This window comes from Schistocerca piceifrons, chromosome 2 (assembly GCF_021461385.2).
Source record: "Schistocerca piceifrons isolate TAMUIC-IGC-003096 chromosome 2, iqSchPice1.1, whole genome shotgun sequence".
NCBI classification, from domain to species: domain Eukaryota; kingdom Metazoa; phylum Arthropoda; class Insecta; order Orthoptera; family Acrididae; genus Schistocerca; species Schistocerca piceifrons.
Genome location: NC_060139.1, coordinates 961,073,292 through 961,084,536, shown reverse-complemented (window position 1 = coordinate 961,084,536; position 11,245 = coordinate 961,073,292). Strand labels below are relative to the sequence as shown.

Below are 11,245 nucleotides of genomic sequence, written 5' to 3'. Positions count from 1 at the left end.
TTTCTCCTTGGTGTAGCAATTTTAATGGCCAGTAGTGTACAAGTCAATAGGTCAGTTCAATCTCTAAAAATAAAAAAATAAAAAATATTGACCTCTGTTTGATGCTACGTGTTTTTGTACTAAATTGTAATTTATTCTGAATACCCACATTTTCATTCTAATAGTTATTTGTAATAAAAGGATTTTATTTTTGTTGAAGACTGTTGATTCACTGTTTGCTGATTAAACTTTCCATTTGACACTATTGAAAGGCGTCCGTTTCAGGCACTTTTCGTGAAATTGTCACTAAAATTATTATCCTACTCAAGATAGTTCAGCGTCCGGAGCTCGTGGTCTCGCGGTAGCGTACTCGCCTCCCGAGCACGGGGTCCCGGGTTCGGTTTCCGGCGGCGTCAGGGATTTTCACTTGCCCCGAGATGACTGGGCGTTGTTGTGTCGTCTTCATTACGATCATCCATCCTCATTACGGTCGGAGGACGGCTACGGCAAACCACCTCCATTAGGACCTTGCCTAGTACGATGGTCCGGGTCTCCCGCATCGCTCCCCTACGCTCTGTAGAGAAGCCTGGGACTTCATTTCCAATGTAGTTCAGCAGGTTGCTTTTCCAATACATATACAGCAGGTAGCAATGCCTGGGAGAACAACTGCATAGGGAACCAACTTTATTATTGATTTTATTTCATATCAACATCTCATGATACACATTATCCATAACATAATCGCCGGCCTAAGTGGCCGTGCGGTTCTAGGCGCTGCAGTCTGGAACCGCGAGACCGCTACGGTCGCAGGTTCGAATCCTGCCTCGGGCATGGGTGTGTGTGATGTCCTTAGGTTAGTTAGGTTTAACTAGTTCCAAGTTCTAGGGGACTAATGACCTCAGAAGTTGAGTCCCATAGTGCTGAGAGCCATAACATAATCACAGTTACCGACTGTGATGAGTGAAAGTGTGGCTGGTTGGACGTAGATATGCAATGGTAGAATTATTCCTAACCGAATCACGTTTATCTCAATAACATATGAATGTGTGGTTGATGAAAGTGCGTGTGCGATCGTACAATCAGTAGAGCTTTCTTATTTCTGATTGTAGAAGCGTGGGAAAGTCCGTTAAAGCTTTCAAAGCTGGCATTTTGCGTGACCGGACCAGTGACAACATTTAGTCCCGTTCTTTTTATAAGTTCGTCTTGCCGTTGGTCAGTCGCACCAGCACGGAACTCTTATTCGAATCACGTCCGATTAAGTAGTGGGAGGCTCGAGCAACGGGCACAGGCATTTTTTTCACATACACCCGATTTAGTGAAGCGTTTGAGCTGCGGGGTAATTTTTTACGATGTTTGGCGTCCCCCGCTACCACTCAGACAGGGACATTGCACCAGACCACAGAGTCTGGGAAGTTTTAGGTAGTTTTGTGATCTCTTAGTCGCGGTCTGATGGTGTGGTGAGTAACATGTGCTGATTCTTAGCATTAAAAAAAAATGGTTCAAATGGCTCTGAGCACTATGGGACTTAACATCTATGGTCATCAGTCCCCTAGAACGTAGAACTACTTAAACCTAACTAACCTAAGGACATCACACAACACCCACTTAGCATAAAACGTCTTGAATAGGATACCGGTTAGGCATTTCGTTTTATAATTTAGGTACCCTGTGCAGTAATTAACCATGTGGTGCACTTGTCCACTGCAGTAGACATTTGTTAATGCTGCTTCTTTGGTGTTTTTAATCAGCCCTGTGTCTGCAAATGCACGCAGTCCACTCCATTGGATACCCCATACTGACGGTCCGCAGCTCGTGGTCTAGTGGTTAGCTTTGCTACCTCTGGATCACGGGGTCCCGGGTTCGATTCCCGGCAGGGGTCGGGGATTTTCTCCACCAGCGACTGGGTGCTTGTGTAGTTCTCATCATTTCAACGTTCGGGAAGTGTCGAGATTGGAACTGGAAAGATTGGGAGCTTATACGGGTGCTGATGACCTCGATGACAAGCGCGCCACAAACCAACATCACCATCGATATTGGCGCTATGTCCTGCGTACATTTGCAGACTCAGAATTGATTAGAAATGACAAAAAAGCGACATTAAAAACTATCCACCGCAGCGTACTACTGCACTACTGGGATAAATTCAGTTGTCAAAGGGTATTAAGTGACTAAATTTTACAAGTGTAAATTTTACCGGTTTTTGAACTTAGTTTCTGGAAGGCCATTTTGTTTCCATTATTCACCCACGACAGGATTTCTCCATTGTGCTCTACAGGTCTTCTTGAGCAGACTGAACGGCCTCAAGTTAGGTTTCACGACAGCCACTCGCAGTTCATAGAGATTACTAGGATTTTCTTTGATTGGTGAACTAATCTTCTAGTGAGTTCGTTTCACAGGTGTAGCGGGTGTTTGAACGTTAACGCATTCACAAGAGCATCCGTGTCCCATTGTTCTGGTGACACGATCCTTTGCTGACACGATAATGTCCAGATAATTGTTAAGGAATAAACCCGCGTGAGGAACCATAATAATAAGATTATTTTTGTTAAATGACTGCTAAAACTCGAGGACGGAACACCTCATGTTAATGAATGTCATTTTTATGGAGTGTATCTTGCTAGTCTTTTCGCCTCCAGCACTCCTTCCCATCTCCTGTGATTAGCTAGAATATCTGTCCTCTTTGAGAAGAGGTCTTTCTAAATTATTTATGAAATTCACTCCCTGTACGGTCAGCCTGAAATAGCTTAGCCAGATTCCATTGCGAGTTATAGTTAAATCAGTGGGCCAAAACTCATTATGTTCTCCTACAGACTTCAGACTACATTGCACTCAACGAAGTTTACTCAGTAGAGAGGAACTGTCTGCTCTTGAAGTAGTAGCTTCATAAAGTCTCTTAGATATGGCTAAAGGTAATTTTAATACTACTTAAGTTCAGAATGAAACAGAATCAGACGATTAGTAGCATCAATGCGCAAGGTTAAATATATTGGAAATAACAATGAGCATCTTTTAATACAGAATTCGTAAGTAACACTAAAAATGCTGCCACGTCAAGGCAAACAGCAATGTAGTTAGAAAGCAGATATCGAAACTGAAATTGCACCATGTAAAATGTAAATCTCCAATGTCAGCGAGTTTATTAAAGATGCTGACATATTTCGACGAAGGAATCGATCGTGGTTTCGCATACGAAATGATCAGGCATTCGAATGAAGTGAAAGTAAGCATCGTAGTTCAAAGAAAGAAAACTGCTCATTCTAATGCAGTATTTCAGCATGACATCAGAAAGTCCACGTAAGTAATGCAAGACGAGAGCAGAATAACGAAACGAACCAGATGGTACAGTCCAATGACGTGGAACGAATATTGCCATGAATACGGATTTGGCGAGTGAGTTACGGTTAACTTTTATCCCTACCCGGTGCCAAACTTTGCGTTTAGATACGTACTGGACAATAATGACACAGGTAGCCAACGAAGTTAACGACCAGGGAGTCTGGATCGCGTGTCGAAGACTGTGGACTGCGTCACGTGAGGACGCAGTCGCAGCTCGCGCAAACCAGGCGGACGAGTAACTACTGACCTTTTTACAAGGAGACGGAACTACCTGGCCACTAACGTCCGCCTTCCTATGTGACAGGATTCGCTGCTTTTGTCCACAGGTGACTGTTCTCGGCTTCACTACGAAAGGTGATCTGAGGTTATTATGCCTAGGTCTCTTCAGCTCTGCAGAATTGCTGTAAGCTACACCCATTTGAGCTGTCTTAGTCCCCCTCTATAACTTTTAAACCTCTCACATTCCTCCATTATCAAATTAACCATTGTTTCATGTATGAGTTTGCGTCTTATTAACCGAACATTTCTTTTAGTCAAGTTGGCCCAAAATGATGTTCTCCCACAAGCTCGATTTAGCATTTCTTCATTGATTATTCGACCTAACCGAAGTATCTCCAGCATCCTTCTGCAGCACCACATTTCGAAAGTTTCTGTGCTTTTATTGTGTATGCTGTTTATCTTCCATGGTTTACATCCACATCAGTCTTTCAGAAAAGACTTTCTAACGCTTAAATTTATCGGTATGCATGTGACAGCGTGCACCACGTAATATGTTTCAAAACGCCGCGCATAAAAACGGGATTTTTCCGGGATACATACACTGGGTTCTATTGGTGATGGAAAAGTAGGGTCAAGTATTTCCCTCGGATGGCCCTCGGGCTACGGATCATTTTTGTATATCCCACAGAAGGATCATCTTACTGTAATTATCCTACAGCACAGGGACGAAGTATGAATATTACACTCTTCCTCGAAGGCAAATAAGGCAAATCGGATGGTTCTTTTTGCATATGTGTGGTCTATGTCGCACCTTAAGGGGCTAATGGAGACACCATTCCCGAGAAAACCCGAAAAAACTAGAGCCACGAATTAGAAAACGGCTATGTATAGCAAATGACTGAAATTTGTGTGATATATTCCCAAGATACTGATTTCTAACAAACTTGAAAATGTTCTTGATATCTTTGTCAGTTCCCGAGATAAGCTAGTTCGAATTTACCTTACTTGTACACTAAAATACGCACTTAATATCCGGTGTGAGGTGAAAACGCAGTGTATGAAGTGGCGTAGCACGGAGAAATATGCTGTAAAGTGTCTCCGTTACCATAAGAGGGGTTCTGGGAACCCCATGTTCTTGTACTGAAGCACATGCAAAGTTCTTGTGCATGTAAAATCCGTTCTGAGGAGTAAAATTCGCTTTGCGTTATTTCAGTTACACATAAGCAAACTATCAAAATTTTACTCACCCATAGTGCTCATTTCCTGAGAGTGACATACACTGCTGTAGCAGTGATAAAAGGGAACCAGCGAAAAAATGCTTCTATCGGAGTACAGAAAAGGCTAATATGCTACTGTTTTAAAAGACTTACTAACAAGCGCGTACCAGCTGCCTCATTCTGCCTTCTTCAGTATCTTTAAAAAATTTCGCAAATATATTCGCATGCGATCATATCGCGCTTTTTATGCTGAGAGAAATGGAGATACGGCGGTGGGAAAGAGACGGAAAAGTAACAAATACTGGAAGATAGTAGACAGTGGTTGTGGTATAGAAAGAGCGAACGGGATGATGGCAGTGTGAAGGGAAGAGAGGGACACAGTGGTAGTGGAACATAGTAGGCAGAGAGAGAACAGTGGTGGAAAGTAGTCAAGAAGGCAGTGCCAGTGGGAGAGGAATAAAGAGGAGGAGAAAGTGGAAGTGGGTGAGAGCCAGTGATAGTGAGAGTCAGTCTATGACGAAGACAAGGAGGAAGAGAGAGATAGTGACAGCGAAAGAGACAGCAACAGAAGGAAGGAATGAATGCGATAGCAGCAGTAAGAGAGAGCAAGGAGACAGTGACAATGAGAGGAGACAGTATTAGTGGGACGGAACGAAGGAGACAGTGTTTGTGACTCAGGAGACAGCGACAGTTAGAGAGACACAAAGAGTTAATTACAATGAGAGTGGTGAATGGGAAAGTAGAATTGGATGTGTATGATCGACTTACGGCGATGGACCAGTGGGTATGAACAAGTTGCAGTTATGGGAGCTTGTGGGAGCGAGATGTGAGTTGCAAGTTAAAAAGACCGCGAATATGTTCCCATGTAAAAATTTTTAAATGTTCTGAGAAAGATAGATTAGGCAGCTGGTACCCCACTTTTCAGTTAGAATCATGTAAATAAACCGGAACGTACTCCCATATTTTGTGCTGCGATAGGTGCATTTTTCCGCAGTTCCCTTCTTTTCCCTGCTACGGCAGGGCATGTAACTCACACGAAAAGAAATGTACTGCTGAGTAAAATTTACGTGGTTCAGTTATGTGAAGTTGGAATAACGCAAACCTAATTTTACACTTCAGTCCAAATTTTTGCATGTGCTTGGTACTAACACAGGGATTCTCAGATGACAACAGAGAGACTTTGCGGCATATTTCTCCATGCTTACGTCACTTTACAAACTTCACACCGAATTTTACGTGCGTATTTTACGTGCACAAATAGGATAACTTTGAACCTCCGTACCTCGAGAGCGGATAATAATGTACGAAAATTTTCAAGATTGTTCCAGATGGGGATCTTACAGGGTGTTTCAAAAATGACCGGTATATTTGAAACGGCAATAAAAACTAAACGAGCAGCGATAGAAATACACCGTTGGTTGCAATATGCTTGGGACAACAGTACATTTTCAGGCGGACAAACTTTCGAAATTACAGTAGTTACAATTTTCAACAACAGATGGCGCTGCAAGTGATGTGAAAGATATAGAAGACAACGCAGTCTGTGGGTGCGCCATTCTGTACGTCGTCTTTCTGCTGTAAGCGTGTGCTGTTCACAACGTGCAAGTGTGCTGTAGACAACATGGTTTATTCCTTAGAACAGAGGATTTTTCTGGTGTTGTAATTCCACCGCCTAGAACACAGTGTTGTTGCAACAAGACGAAGTTTTCAACGGAGGTTTAATGTAACCAAAGGACCTAAAAGCGATACAATAAAGGATCTGTTTGAAAAATTTCAACGGACTGGGAACATGACGGATGAACGTGCTGGAAAGGTAGGGCGACCGCGTACGGCAACCACAGAGGGCAACGCGCAGCTAGTGCAGCAGGTGATCCAACAGTGGCCTCGGGTTTCCGTTCGCCGTGTTGCGGCTGCGGTCCATATGACGCCATCGTCCACGTATCGTCTCATGCGCCAGAGTTTACACCTCTATCCATACAAAATTCAAACGCGGCAACCCCTCAGCGCCGCTACCATTGCTGCACGAGAGACATTCGCTAACGATATAGTGCACAGGATTGATGACGGCGATATGCATGTGGGCAGCATTTGGTTTACTGACGAAGCTTATTTTTACCTGGACGGCTTCGTCAATAAACAGAACTGGCGCATATGGGGAACCGAAAAGCCCCATGTTGCAGTCCCATCGTCCCTGCATCCTCAAAAAGTACTGGTCTAGGCCGCCATTTCTTCCAAAGGAATCATTGGCCCATTTTTCAGATCCGAAACGATTACTGCATCACGCTATCTGGACATTCTTCGTGAATTTGTGGCGGTACAAACTGCCTTAGACGACACTGCGAACACCTCGTGGTTTATGCAAGATGGTGCCCGGCCACATCGCACGGCCGACGTCTTTAATTTCCTGAATGAATATTTCAATGATCGTGTGATTGCTTTGGGCTATCCGAAACATACAGGAGGCGGCGTGGATTGGCCTCCGTATTCGCCAGACATGAACCCCTGTGACTTCTTTTTGTGGGGACACTTGAAAGACCAGGTGTACCGCCAGAATCCAGAAACAATTGAACAGCTGAAGCAGTACATCGCATCTGCATGTGAAGCCATTCCGCCAGACACGTTGTCAAAGGTTTCGGGTAATTTCATTCAGAGACTACGCCATATTATTGCTACGCATGGTGGATATGTGGAAAATACCGTACTATAGAGTTTCCCAGACCGCAGCGCTATCTGTTGTTGAAAATTGTAATTACTGTAATTTCGAAAGTTTGTCTGCCTGAAAATGTACTGTTGTCCCAAGCATATTGCAACAAACGGTGTATTTCTATCGCTGCTCGTTTAGTTTTTATTGCCGTTTCAAATATACCGGTCATTTTTGAAACACCCTGTAGAAATACACTGCTTGTCAGAGCAATTTGTGGAGGTCATAGGTAAACGACCTTGTTATACAATCAGTTGGCAAGATGTAGGCCTGAGGCCTAAGCTTCATTCGCTTTCGACATTTTAACGAGCGTACGGAGGAACTAGGCCTGCTTTCGTAGTTGGGAGGTCAGCGTGTCTAACAGTCATGCGGAGGAGTCGGGTACAGTTCTCTGTACTGCCAGGAATGTTTCCTTGGTGGGAGGACTGGAATGGAGTGCTGTCAGCTTCGTGAGGCCAGCTGAGAAGCCACTTGAGTGAGAAGTAGCGGCTACATGGTGTGGGAAGCTGACAGCCGCCTGGAGAGCGGTATTCTGACTTCATGCCGCTCATACCGCATCGAAATGACATCATAGGCATACGGTGGCCAGTCAATGTCGCGGAGGTGCTTGTTGTGTTAGATACTCAAAGCTATGCTGTGCTAAATATCATCTAACCATAATTCACACAGTGCAGATGGAAATGTGTACACGTGATTCTCCAAATGTTTTCAGTAATAGGGTGGAGTCTCGTTATGCCGAAAGCTTGTCACCAGTCGTAGAGGCAAAGTGATGTCTTCTACGAGAGGGACAAAATAGAAATAGCCAGAAAACTGTTTTCGTCATTTCTTGACAAAGTAATCCAACGAGCAAAGTGAACGTCAGTACACTATTCTGAACAAGTCCGAACAACAGAAAACACAGCTCTAATGACGTAGTCAGCAGAAAAGTCCGACAAAAACATACAACGCTGGACGGCACTGCTAACTGAAATTAAAAGATCGTCTTGGCAGATCAAATTAAAAGGTCGTCTTGTCAAATCTGTGTGCATAAGGACCTACATTTTTATCCTTACAAATCTTGTGTTGTGAGGGAGTTAAGGCTTCCCCAGTGTGCCCTGCACGTGTTGTTGTCTCTGAATGAACGGGTGTTGAGATATTTGGAATCTCAGTTTCTTTATCTTCAGATTAGGCCTGGAAAAGCCCGTTTGGGCATGTCAACTCATGCAACACGCTATTATGCAGCAGAAAAGCAGTATCAGTACGTTGAACAGCCGTTGCACTATGATGAGATTGGAGTTTGGTGCGCAATCTCGAGGTTAGTTTTGTTTAGCCATCCTGTAATAGTCTTGGTAAAGTACAGTACATTTACTCTGCTAAGCTTGTCCAACCACCGAGGTAACGGAACTAAGAACATGTCACGTGTTAACCATTATTAAACATCGTTTGAGAAAAGAAACAAAATTTATATCTTCAGAACTATGTGGCTTCTGCTTTTGTGGAAGATTGCTGGGGTGTTACAGATTTCGCTAGGAATGAAAGTAATTTTATTGCTGTAAAGTGTGACTGGAATCATATGACAATTTACTTAAATTAATATCAGGAATATAAGAGTCCCAACTTCTGGAGATAAACTGGAAACAGTTTTTTGATATACAAGTGTTCTCATGGAACAACGAGATGTATACCAGTACTTCGAGGACTATGAGTAATGCAACGATGGACGTCATCAGTAACGTTGTACTATGTCTCCATGTTGCATCGAAGTCGCCGTGCATGCGACAAATGAGGAGCTGAAAGCTGTCACGTTCACGCTATGGATGGCGAACATCTGTCAAGTACACTTGTGAACTTGCGATAAAGTCGTTGGTTCCCGTCACAGCAGTAGTGGAACTACACTGCAGAAGCCGTGAATACGTAATTACCCTCCCCACGTACGTTCCCAGCCAGTAGTGTAGATACCATGTGTGGTATGTTGTGTTAATAATGACAAAGAATCAAGTAGTTGATTGTATCGATGCAATCAAGCAACCCCAACTGCCAGTCCACTGCGTAAATACGTTCCAGTAGCGTTGCGCTGCTAACATGCGAAAACGTACTTCAGAGACCAAGCAGCGCTATTATCAGTGCTATACAGATAACACGTTATGCAAAAGAAACCCTAAATGTCCGCCTTCAGCCACCGCGTTATTGTCTGAAACCGCGGGACCGCTACGGTCGCAGGTTCGAATCCTGCCTCGGGCATGGATGTGTGTGATGTCCTTAAGTTAGTTAGGTTTAAGTAGTTCTCAGTTCTAGGGGACTGATGACCTCAGATGTTAAGTCCCATAGTGCTCAGAGCCATTTGAACCCAACAGCGAGGTCAACAGTCTCAGTTCTGTTCGTGTGTAATGGGGAATTTGGATCGAGGAGTGAGGCGTGCCAGGGTAATGCGTGCAGTTGTGTGAACCACTGTGCCAAGGTGGTTTAGTGGCTAAAGCACCTGCCTAGTGAGCAGGAGACCCGGGTTCGATTCCCAGCCTTGGTACAAATTTTCACTCGCCGTTTGAGTCTATATACACAAAATTAAACTTCGTCTTTGGACAAATATGGTGTGTTGGTCACTTACTATGGTAAGTGTTCGAGAGTCCATGTGTCAGTTTCAACATTACTTCTTTTCCTAAACTCTCTACTACACCAAGTGACTGTCCGTTTCCATACCTATTCACTCTGCTACATACAAACGGCTGTTACTGGTTATCGGATGTGGGACTCATGAACCAACAGTCATGATTTACGAGGGGCGTTCAGTAAGTAACACAATACATTTTTTTCTTGGCCGATTTCCGTTCAAAATATGCGGAATTTGTTGTGGGACATCGTGGAATACTCCTTTTTCAGCCCCTAGTTCCGGTCCGTGGCGGCGCTATATGTAACCTTCAAAATGGCGCCTGTAACGGAAGTGCGTTCCAAGCAGAAATCTGACACTAAGCCACGCAGATATTCATAGGCACTTGCAGAATGTCTACGGACACCTGGTAGTGCACAAAAGCACGGTGAGTCGGTGTGCGAGGCGTCTGCCATCATCGGAACAATGTCTCGCAAACCTGTACGATCTCCTGCGTGCCGGCCGGCCGCACACTGCTGTGAGTCCTGTATGCTGGAACGTGCGGACACTCTCATTCGAGGTGCTCGACGGATCACGTCGTTTTGTTTGGCCAACGGTTTATCAATAAGGGTCGTCTAACTGATGCATATAGTTATAGGATAATGTCAATCTGTTGAAGAATTATGCCCTGTGCTAAGCATTTTGACGTTTCTGGAGAATCAAAATCTTCCATATAAAAACTATAATGGATTCCGCAAACAGAGATTTTGCAAAAGACAGTGTGCTGTGTTTGGCCATGATATCCAGAGTGCTGGAGACATAGGCGCCCAAGTCCATACCGTCTTCCTCGACTTCCGGGAGGCTTTCGGTGCACTTTCACACTGTCTCTTAATGAACAAAATACGAGCTTACTGAGAATGTGACCAGATTTATGATTCGACAGGGATGTCCTTGCAGATGAAAGCCAATACGTCGTTCTCAATCGGACAAAAAGCAGCAAATGTGAAGGTAATTTCACGAATACCCCAAGGGAGAATTATAGGACTATTTATCTTTACAAAGTATGTAAATGCTCTGGTGAGTAACGTCGGAAGCTGTGTGAGAGTCTTTGTGGATCACCATGTTTTCTATAAGAAGGTGGCAACTCAAGAAAACTGTAGCGAAATGTATAAAGACCTGCAAAGAATCGAGTATTGGTGCATGGACTGGCACTTGACCTGAACATAAGTA

The 11,245-nt window shown here is 43.9% G+C and overlaps 1 non-coding gene across 1 annotated transcript; it reads left to right on the top strand.

Annotated features, from left to right (window-relative positions):
• Positions 1 to 9,883: 9,883 nt before the first annotated feature.
• On the top strand, positions 9,884 to 9,955 carry Trnat-agu. Its single transcript has one exon. It is a non-coding gene; the product is annotated as a tRNA-Thr (tRNA).
• Positions 9,956 to 11,245: the final 1,290 nt, after the last annotated feature.